Source organism: Triticum aestivum, chromosome 7B (genome assembly GCF_018294505.1).
Source record: "Triticum aestivum cultivar Chinese Spring chromosome 7B, IWGSC CS RefSeq v2.1, whole genome shotgun sequence".
In the NCBI taxonomy this organism is placed as follows: Eukaryota; Viridiplantae; Streptophyta; class Magnoliopsida; order Poales; family Poaceae; genus Triticum; species Triticum aestivum.
Genome location: NC_057813.1, coordinates 563,226,956 through 563,238,760, shown reverse-complemented (window position 1 = coordinate 563,238,760; position 11,805 = coordinate 563,226,956). Strand labels below are relative to the sequence as shown.

Here is an 11,805-nt window from a genome sequence, read left to right as displayed (position 1 = left end):
GTTCTGCTAATATTAGCAGAATAACTATTCTGCACACCACTTCCGCACTGCAAGCTGAACGAAAGTGCACTGCGTCTTCTTGACGACGAACACTGCAATATAGACTAGTGAACTTCGCATCGGAAAAAACTGCACGCAGTGTTTTTTCGATACTGTTTTTGCTCTAATTTTTTGATTGTTTATCGGACGAGGCATATAATATACCGTTGAAAAGCTATGGATTAGGCGCAACTTCGCTATGTTGAACACTTTTTGAGATTCCTTGCGGTTTAAGAGCGGTTTTAAAAACGGCGCGGCGGATGACGAGTGGCAGCGAACGTATTTTCGTGATTTTTTCTAAACCGCTCATCAGAATAAAGCAAATGATACGCCGTTGGAAAGATATCGTCAAGACGCATCTTTTTCATATCTATTATGTTTTCTAATTCGTTACGGTTTAAGAGCAGTTTCAAATTTACTAAATCGCGGAATTACGTTTTTTTGAAATTTTTGCAATTCTCGGTACTGTTTTCGCTCTAGTTTTTGAACCGCTTGTCGAAACGAGGCGTGTAATACGTCGTTGTAAAGCTACGGACAAGGCGCAACTTTGATATGTTGAAATGGTTTTGAGATTCCTTACGGTTTTTAGTTAATTTTGAAAATCGTGCAGCTGACTTCGAGAGGCAGCGGCTGTTTTTTCGTGAAATTTTTGCAAACCGCTGGTCGGAATTATTCAAACGATACGCCGTTGGAAAGATAACAACGAGACGCAACTTTTTCATGTAGAACACACTCTCTAATTGCTTACGGTTTAAGAGCAGTTTTAAAATTAGTGAAAAGCGGACACTCTGTTTTTTCACGACACCAAAATCGTCATGGGACAGAAGAACGCACTGCTTCAAACTGAAAACCGCACTGCAATAGACAGTCAAGTGCACTGCATCATTTCTTTTTCTTGGACGTAAACTTTCTCGCAAAAGTTTTTGTTGTCTTTTTTTTCAACTTTTTTTTGAACAAGAGTGGACCGCAACACTCCCGAAAGTGAAACGCAACACTACCAAAAGTGAACCTCATGAGTTTTTGTTGTCCTTTTTTCGTACTTACTATTTTTTTATGCGTGTTGACCAAGCGAGTGGACCACAGGGACTGACCGAGTGTACTACATCTAATATAGAAGTGAGCTTCTTTGAGATAGTAGAAGTTTTATAGCAAACTGCATGGGACAACAAAGTGAGCTTCAAAGCCACATCTATTATAGCAAACTACACGAGACAACAAGTCTCCTCGTTGAATGCAATGAACCACAAGACTCCTCGAACTGGGCTGCATCAACACTTTTTTTTTCTCGAAAATGAACTATTTTAGTGCTTGTTGAAATAAACTTCTCAACAAATAGTTTTTACACAATATGCATCATATCCCAACCGGGTACATTTGATAGACAAAAAAATCCACAAACAACGGTCTAAACTGCATGCCTGCTTGCTCCGAGCTGCAGGCCGCACACACCCGCACGACACCACATCAAATGCTCCGAGCTGCAGGCCGCACACACCCGCACGACACCACATCAAATGCCGACGTGCAACGCCAAGGCATCCAAGCTACCATGTAGAAGTGAACCTCATGCCGGCGTTAGCCTAACTACACAGAGGCATTTTAACAAACTCATTAGAAGCTGAATTCACCCAAATCAACAGCCATAATATGAAAAAATACACACAAAATTATTTGCTAATGGGGATGAAGTGCACCAAACTGTACGCTCATATGGGTGTAATTAGAATAATCATTGATAGTCTAGGCTGCCCGAACCAAGCTAGTAAGCTGCCTTTTCCCAAACTTTTCACATCAGAACTTCATACACCTATGCATCACACTGCACAACCAAATTATACAGCAAATAAAACATCCATCCACCAGGCAATCGAACTGCATGCCCTGCACACGATCGTCAAGAACTACAGATGCATTTAAAATTTTCTTCAACAAGTGAACTACAGTGCCTGGGCCAAACTGCACCTATGTGGAGCGATGCGACCCATGTCTCTGTCGGCAGCCAAAACTAGGAGACAGAGGTGTTGACAGCTAAAAAGCTAGAGCATCACCTCTAAAGTGCACTGCATGCGCACTCGCCGGAGGACAGTGGCACATACCGAACCGAGCTGCAGTGTGGTGGCCACATCATCGATCATTGACCTCGACGACGGCAAGGGGCGCACGGCCTGGGAGGGAGGAAAGGGAAGGGCAGAGGAGTAGGAGGGGCGGCAGAGGGATCTTGGCATGATGGTGGTCACCAGATCCTGCGAACCACAAGGCACACACCATCGTCCTCCTCGTCATTTTTTGTCAGCGCCACCGCACTGTACATCTACGCACCGCCGAACCGCACACAAAAATGAGATGGGGTCGGGAAGCTGTGGCACTCTGCTGGTGACCACTAGGGAGGAGGATCCATTGTCGGGGGTGGTGGTTGCCATCAGAGGAGTGGTTGCTGCGGCGTTGGGGTAGGGTGGCCCGTGCGCAAACGAGTCCAGGAAGGCAGGGGCGCGGTGCCGGTGAGTCACGGAGAAAGGAAGGGTCACCGGGATCCATGGCTACGGGAGGGGTCAGCGGCGTCTGCTGCTCAGGGAACGGCGGCGTGTAGACGGAGAAGGCCAGGGAGTGACAAAGGGAGGTCAGACAGGCCAACGGCGGTGCGGCGGCCGTGGATCTCAGCCGGGATCCTCGTCGGCGTCGGGGGAACAACGTCCACACCTCCGGAATGGGTGGATCGGCCAGGGGGAGGGACCCCTGGACTGCAGGGAAGTTCAGGGTCGGCGGGACCCCTGGACTTTGGCGGATCCGGCTCGGGGAAGGAGGAAGGAGGCGGAGGTATGGGCGCGACGAGGTAGCCGAGCTCGCGGGGGTCCGCAGTGTGCCCGGATTTGGCCTTCTGCTGCTCGATTCCATCGCTGGTGGCACGATGGGGCCTGATCCAACACCAGGGAGGCGCTGGTATCATGGCGGGGCAAGCCGGCGGTGGGTTCGTCGAGGGTGCGGCGCACGCGGCCGGATCCGGTGGTTGGAGGTCCTGGGGGAGTGTGGCGGCGCGGGGAAGAAGCTGGTGTTGCTGGGGGGAGTACTGTGGCGTGCGGGGAAGATGGGGAGGCCATGGCTTCCGGGGACAAAGAGAGGCCCTTGGCGGCGGTGGTTGCACGGATCCGGGGGCGGCGTGGTGCCTCGGGCAGTTGCAGCGCCTGCGGGGGTAGGTGGCTGGGGAAGGGAGGCAGGGGGAACCGGGGGTGGGGTGGGAGGTCGCCGCGGGTGGGAGTCCTACGGGGAAGAAGGTGGGTTGGGGTTGGGGTGAGTGGGGATCGTGGGGTTCTATTCTATTCGGCTCGGGGTTCTGTTTAGGAGCGTGGGGTAGTTTTGAAGTGTTAGGAGAATAAGCCGAAGTGGTGTGCAGAATAAGATTCTAGAGGGTGTTATCATAATAGACCCATCATATATATATGGGCTATTTGCATTTCTATCCCTAACTCGAACCACCTACTCAGATTTACCCCTAATTTCAAAGTGTGCTCAAATTTGCCCCTTTACCGTTAGTTGCACTTATAAAAATGCCCTTCCGTTCCATTTCCGTCCAGTCAAACCTGTTTGACCGGTATCTGGCCGTTTCTTTGACATTTCTACCCCTGTCTCCTTGTGTCACTTACTGGTGAGATCCACTCTAAAAAATAAAACCGAAAAACCCTTTCTCTCACCTCCCTCTCTCACACAGTTATATGTGGGTCCAAAGTAGAAAAAGGAAAAAAAGAAAATGACTATTCAAAGTAGATGTTGGGCCCACATGTCATTTGCTTACCAATATTTCTTGCAATATATTGTTTTAATTAAGCCGTGGTCAAAGTGGCTAGTGGGGCTACTGTGCTTACTGTTATCCAAAACAGCGGTTAAGTATGCCACTGGGCCATGTGGCAGTAGCTTAGGATGGCTGTTAGCAGGGTAATTAACGCTTAATTAAAGACCTCATGGAGATTAGTTCCCGGCGACCAAAATCCACGACAGAGGCTCACAGGGAGGACCCGGGGACGACCGCTGAGGTGCGGGGTAGCTAGCGTTTCCTCTCCCTCATCCAGGGTTGCTAGCTGGAGTGCGCAGGGTGGCTGGAATCGCCGGGACGAACGAGGCCAGTGGCGGCGCTGCCACTGGCACGACGGGGATAGGGTCGTGTCTTGCCGGCGAGCTCACGGACGGGCGCGCTGGCTTCCTGGATGCGCTAGGAGCACGGAAGGGAGCTTCACTGGGATGAGTCAGGACAACATCATCGGGAAAGAGCACGCCGGCGGCGACAGTGAACTACTACGGTGATAGACTTGCTATGGCGCAAAAATGAACTGTAAAGGAGAGGGGAGAGAAGGCGGGTATGCAGCAGGGCTGTAGGTGTGCTCATCAGGAGAGGGGAGAGGGGAGAGGTCACGAATCGACGCCGGCGGTCTTCGGTCGGAGGCGATGAAGCCGAGGTCGATTTGCTTGGCCCGGGCTCTCCTAGGTCGAGTTCTTCGGTGGATTGGTAGAACGCATCGCGGCGGACGTCGGAGACACGGAGGGGCGGTGAGTTTTGGTCGCTGGCCGTGCTAATGGCGATGGTGGAGAACACATGCTCTCTGGTGCGGGGGTGCCGTGCACGAGATTGAAGATAACCTCGGCTGGGTTGGCTGGGTTGGAATAAGCCTGCTTGCTACAACATCATGGCCCAATTGCTACAGTGCTCTTTCCTATTTCTTCTGTTTCCTAGACTAAAAAACACACAGGGGCAAAAATGTCAAATAAACGGCCAGATACCAGTCAAACAGCTTTGACTTGACGGAAACAGCACGGAAGGGCATTTTTATAAGTGCAACTAACGGGAGAAGGGCAAATTTGAGCAGACTTTGAAATTAAGGGCAAATTTGAGTAGTGGGTTCAAGTTAGGGACACAGATGTAAAAGATCCTATATATATATATATATATATATATATATATATATATATATGACGAGGGTATTCGGATACCAAAAGTGTTTCGGGGGATACCGGGTAGTTATCAGGTCATCGAAAGGGGTTCCGGGCACCCCCGACAAAAGATTGTGGCCTTATGGGCCAAGAGGGGAAACACACCAGTCACAAGGGGCTGGTGCGCCCCCCATATGGGCCAGCCTAGGAGGGGAAGGAAAGAGGGGGAGGGAAAGGAAAGAGTGGAATAGGATTCCCCCTTCCTTCCCTCCCCCCTCTTTCCTTCCCCCTCCGACAAACATGGCAGGGGGGAGGGGCGCAGCCAAGGGCAGGAGCCCAAGTAGGATTCGGACCTACTTGGGGAGCCCCTTGGACTCTTCCCTCTCCATCCCACCTATATATATGAGGAGAGGGATCCTAGCACACCCGAGAAAATTGCCTAGTCGTGTGCAGCGCCCCCTCCACCTTTTACACCCCCGGTCATATTTTCGTAGTTCTTAGGCGAAGCCCTGCGGAGATCACTGATACGTCCATTTTGTATCATGTTTACCTACTATTATTTATGTTGTTTTATTGCATAATAATGCTTTTTGGAGTAATTCTAATGTCTTTTCTCTCATAATATGCAAGGTACACACAAAGGGGGAGAATTCCGGCAGCTGGAAATCTGCCTGAAAAGCTATGTCAGGCTACCTATTCCGCACAACTCCAAGTGAGCTGAAACTCCGTGAGGATTATTTATGGAATAAATGAGAATTATTGGAGAGAATAAGTACCAGAGGAGGCCTACCAGGTGGGCACAACCCACCTGGGCGCGCCAGGGAGCCCATGCACGCCCCGGCGGGTTATGCTCACCTCGGCCCACCTTTGGTACCCCTCTTCTGGTACATAAGTCATTTTGACCTGTAAAAAATAAGGGGAGGACTTTCAGGACGAAGCACCGCCGTCTCGAGGCGGAACCTGGGCAGGAGCACTTTTTCCCTCCAGTGGAGCGATTCTGCCGGGGGAACTTTCCTCCCAGAGGGGGAAATCATCATAATCATCATCACCAACAACTATCCCATCTTGGGGAGGGAAATCTCCATCAAAATCTTCAACAGCACCATGCCATCTCAAACCCTAGTTCATCTCTTGTGTTCAATCTTTGTACCGGAACTATAGATTGGTGCTTGTGGGTGACTAGTAGTGTTGATTACATCTTGTACTTGATTACTATATGGTTTATTTGGTGGAAGATTATATGTTCAGATCCATTATGCTATTTAATACCCCTATGGTCTTGAGCATGATTATCATTTGTGAGTAGTTACTTTTATTCTTGAGGTCACGGGAGAAATCATGTTGCAAGTAATCATGTGAACTTGATATGTGTTCGATATTTCGATGATATGTATGTTGTGATTCCCTTAGTGGTGTCATGTGAACGTCGACTACATGACACTTCACCATATTTGGGCCTAAGGGAATGCATTGTGGAGTAGTTATTAGATGATGGGTTGCGAGAGTGATAGAAGCTTAAACCCTAGTTTATGTGTTATTCCGTAAGGGACCGATTGGATCCAAAAGTTTAATGCTATGGTTAGAATTTATTCTTAATACTTTTCTCGTAGTTGTGGATGCTTGCGAGGGGGTTAATCATAACTAGGACGTTTGTTCAAATAAGAACAACACCTAAGCACCGGTCCACCCACATACCAAATTATCAAAGTAGCGAACACGAATTGAATCAACATGATGAAAGTGACTAGATAAAATTCCCGTGTACCCTCAAGAACACTTTGCTTATCATAAGAGACCATTTTGGCCTGTCCTTTGCCTCAAAAGGATTGGGCTACCTTGCTGAATTTTTGTTACTACTACCGTTACTTGCTCGTTACAAATTATCTTGCTATCAAACTACTCTGTTACTTACAATTTCAGCACTTGCAGACATTACTGATGTCTACAATGCAACTTTATTCTTGTAGAGTCGTGTTGGGGCTCCAAACACAGAGTTTTGTAGGACAGTAGAAATTTTCCCTCAAGTGGAGGACCTAAGGTTTATTAATCCATGGGAGGCGTAGGATGAAGATAGTCTCTCTCAAGCAACCCTGCAATCAAATACAAGAAATCTCTTGTGTCCCCAACACACCCAATACAATGGCAAATTGTATAGGCGCACTAGTTCAGCAAAGAGATGGTGGTAAAAGTGTAGTATGGATAGTAGATATTAGTTTTTGTAGTGCGAACAATAAAAAACAGCAAGGTAGTAAATAGTAAAACAGAGCACAAACGGTATTGCAATGATGGAAAATGAGGCCTAGGGTGCATACTTTCACTAGTGCAATCTATCAAAAATGCTAACATAGTTGGAGCATATGATTATCCCTCAAAGTGCAATAAAGAATCACTCCCGAGTTTCTATTAGCGGAGAACAAAAGGTAGAAATTGTTTGTAGGGTACAAAACCACCTCAAAGCTATTCTTTCCGATCAATCTATCTTAGAGTTCGTACGAAAATAACACAAAGCTATTCTTTTCGATCAATCTAACCAAGAGTTCGTACTAAAATAACATCATATGACACACATCAACCAACTCTAATGTCACCTAGATACTCCAATGTCACCACAAGTATCCATGAGTTAATTCTATGATATGCATCAAACAACTTCATGATCATAATATTCAATCCACACAAAGAACTACAAGGGGACCCCAAAGTTTCTATTGGAGAAAAGATAATAAAAACATGCATCAACCCCTATGCATAGATTACCCCAATGTCACCTCGGGAATCTACAAGTTGAATGCCATAACATACATCAAGTGAATCAATATGATACCACATTGTCACCTCAAGTATTCATACCACAAAACATACATCATGTGTTCTCAGATCTGAACATTCAATCCGACAAGACAAAACTTCAAAGGGTAAAGATTCATTCATCACAACAAGAGTAGAGAGGGGGAAAACATCATATGATCCATCTATGTTAACAAAGCCCATGATACATCAAGATAGTGACATCTCAAGGTCACGAGAGAGAGAGAGAGACTAAACACATAGCTACTGGTACAAACCCTTAGCCCCGAGGGTGGACTACTCCCTCATCATCATGGTGGTCGCCGGGATGATGAAGATGGCCACCGGTGATGATCTCCCCCTCCGGCACGGTGCCGGAATGGGCTCTTGATTGGTTTTTGGTGGCTACAGAGGCTTGCGGCGGCGGAACTTCCGATCTAGGTTCTCCGTGAGGGTTTTTGGAATATTTGACGATTTATAGGGCGAAGAGGGGGTGCGGGAGGTCACCGAGGTGGGCACAACCCACCGGGGCGCGCCTGGTGTTGGGGAACATAGTAATTTCAAAAAAAAATCCTACGCACACGCAAGATCATGGTGATGCATAGCGACAAGAGTGGAGAGTGTCATCCACGTACCCTCGTAGACCGTAAGCGAAAGAGTTATGACAACGCGGTTGATGTAGTCGTACGTCTTCAAAATCGACCGATCCTAGTACCAAACGTACGACACCTCCGCGATCTGCACACGTTTAGCTCGGTGATGTCCCACGAACTCACGATCCAGTAGAGCTTCGAGGGAGAGTTCCGTCAGCACGACGGCGTGATGACGGTGTTGATGAAGCTACGACACAGGGCTTCGCCTAAGCACCGTAATGATATGACCGAGGTGGATTATGGTGGAGGGGGGGCACCTCACACGGCTAAAAGATCAATGATCAACTTGTGTGTCTAAGGGGTGCCCCTTCCCCCATATATAATGGAGTGGAGGAGGGGGAGGGGCCGGCCCTCCTAGGCGCGCCCCAAGGGGAGTCCTACTCCTACCGGGAGTAGGACTTCAACCCTTCCAAGAGTAGGAGTAGGAGAGAGGGAAGGAGGAGAGAGGGGTAAGGAAAGGCCCCCCCCCCCTCCTTGTCCAATTCGTACTAGAGGGGGAGGGGGCGTGCGGCTGCCCTGGCCGCCCCTCCTCTTCTCCACTAAGGCCCAATAGGCCCATTACACTCCCCGGGGGGTTCCGGTAACCCCCCGGTACTCCGGTATTTGTCCGAACTTGCCCAGAACCCTTCCGAAGTCCAAACATAGTCATCCAATATATCGATCTTTATGTCTCGACCATTTTGAGGCTCCTCTTCATGTCCGTGATCATATACAAGACTCCGAACTACCTTCGGTACATCAAAACACATAAACTCATAATATCGATCGTCACCGGACGTTAAGTGTGCGGACCCTACGGGTTCGAGAACTATGTAGACATGACTGAGACACGTCTCTGGTCAATAACCAATAGCGGAACCTGGATTCTCATATTGGCTCCTACATATTCTACAAAGATCTTTATCGGTCAAATCGCATAACAACATACGTTGTTCCCTTTTTCATCGGTATGTTACTTGCCCGAGATTCGATCATTGGTATCTTAATACCTAGTTCAATCTCGTTACCGGAAAGTCTCTTTACTCATTCCATAATGCATCATCCAGCAACTGACTCATTAGTCACATTGCTTGCAAGGCTTATAGTGATGTGTATTACCGAGAGGGCCCAGAGATACCTCTCCGACAATCAGAGTGACAAATACTAATCTTGATCTATGCCAACTCAACAAGTACCATCAGAGATACCTGTAGAGCACCTTTATAATCACCCAGTTACGTTGTGACGTTTGGTAGCACACAAAGTGTTCCTCCGGTATTCGGGAGTTGCATAATCTCATAGTCATAGGAACATGTATAAGTCATGAAGAAAGCAATAGCAACATACTAAACGATCAAGTGCTAAGCTAATGGAATAGGTCAAGTCAATCACATCATTCTCTAATGATGTGATCCCATTAATCAAATGACAACTCATGTCTATGGCTAGGAAACTTAACCATCTTTGATTTAACGACCTAGTCAAGTAGAGGCACACTAGTGACATTTTGTTTGTCTATATATTCACACATGTACTAAGTTTGCGGTTAATACAATTCTAGCATGAATAACAAACATTTATCATGATATAAGGAAATATAAATAACAACTTTATTATTGCCTCTAGGGCATATTTCCTTCAGTCTCCCACTTGCACTAGAGTCAATAATCTAGATTACACAGTAATGATTCTAACACCCATGGAGTCTTGGTGCTGATCATGTTTTGCTCGTGAGAGAGGCTTAGTTAACGGGTCTGCAACATTCAGATCTGTATGTATCTTGCAAATCTCTATGTCTCCCTCCTTGACTTGATCGAGGATGGAATTGAAGCGTCTCTTGATGTGCTTGGTTCTCTTGTGAAATCTGGATTCCTTTGCCAAGGCAATTGCACCAGTATTGTCACAAAATATTTTCATTGGACCCGATGCACTAGGTATGACACCTAGATCGGATATGAACTCCTTCATCCAGACTCCTTCATTTGCTGCTTTCGAAGCAGCTATGTACTCTGCTTCACACGTAGATCCCGCCACGACGCTTTGTTTAGAACTGCACCAACTGACAGCTCCACCGTTCAATATAAACACGTATCTGGTTTGTGACTTAGAGTCATCCGAATCAGTGTCAAAGCTTGCATCGACGTAACCATTTACGACGAGCTCTTTGTCACCTCCACACTTTGTTCTCATACATGGATCCTATCTCAGACTTCATGGCCTCAAGCCATTTTGCGGAATCTGGGCTCATCATCGCTTCCTCATAGTTCGTAGGTTTGTCATGGTCAAGTAACATGACCTCCAGAATAGGATTACCGCCACTCTGCTGCGGATCTTACTCTGGTTGACCTACGAGGTTCGGTAGTAACTTGATCTGAAGTTTCATGATCATCATCATTAGCTTCCTCACTAATTGGTGTAGGAGTCACAGGAACAGATTTCTGTGATGAACTACTTTCCAATAAGGGAGCAGGTATAGTTACCTTATCAAGTTCTACTTTCCTCCCACTCACTTCTTTCGAGAGAAACTCCTTCTCTAGAAAGGGTCCATTCTTAGCAACGAGTGTCTTGCCTTCAGATCTGTGATATAAGGTGTACCCAACAATCTCCTTTGGGTATCCTATGAAGACACATTTTTCCGATTTGGGTTCTAGCTTATCAGGTTGAAGCTTTTTCACATAAGCATCGCGGCCCCAAACTTTAAGAAACGACAACTTTGGTTTCTTGCCAAACCACAGTTCATAAGGCGTCATCTCAACGAATTTAGATGGTGCCCTATTTAACGTGAATGCAGCCATCTCTAAAGCATAACCCCAAAACAATAGCGGTAAATCATTAAGAGACATCATAGATCGCACTATATCTAATAAAGTGCGGTTATGACGTTCGGACACACCATTACGCTGTGGTGTTTCGGGTGGCGTGATTTGCGAAACTATTCCTCATTGTTTCAAATGAAGACCAAACTCGTAACTCAAATATTCTCCTCCGTGATCAGATCATAGAAACTTTATTTTCTTGTTACGATGATTTTCTACTTCACTCTAAAATTCTTTGAACTTTTCAAATGTTTCAGACTTATGTTTCATTAAGTAGATATACCCATATCTGCTTAAATCATCTATGAAGGTGAGAAAATAATGATTCCCGCCACGAGCCTCAATATTCATCGGACCACATACATCAGTATGTATGATTTCCAACAAATTTGTTGCTCGTTGCATTGTTCCGAAGAACGGAGTTTTAGTCATCTTGCCCATGAGGCATGGTTTGCAAGTACCAAGTGATTCCAAAAGTCCATCAGAATGGAGTTTCTTCATGCGCTTTACACCAATATGACCCAAACTGCAGTGCCACAAATAAGTTGCACTATCATTATCAACTCTACATCTTTTGGCTTCAATATTATGAATATGTGTATCACTACTATCGA

General features: G+C 46.6%; 1 long non-coding RNA gene across 1 annotated transcript; it reads right to left on the bottom strand.

Annotated features, from left to right (window-relative positions):
* Positions 1-1,210: 1,210 nt before the first annotated feature.
* Positions 1,211-3,324, bottom strand: LOC123157047 (uncharacterized). The gene is made up of 2 exons (XR_006478662.1): positions 2,088-3,324; positions 1,211-1,623 (listed from the first exon to the last, which is right to left on the bottom strand). It is a non-coding gene; the product is annotated as an uncharacterized lncRNA (long non-coding RNA).
* Positions 3,325-11,805: the final 8,481 nt, after the last annotated feature.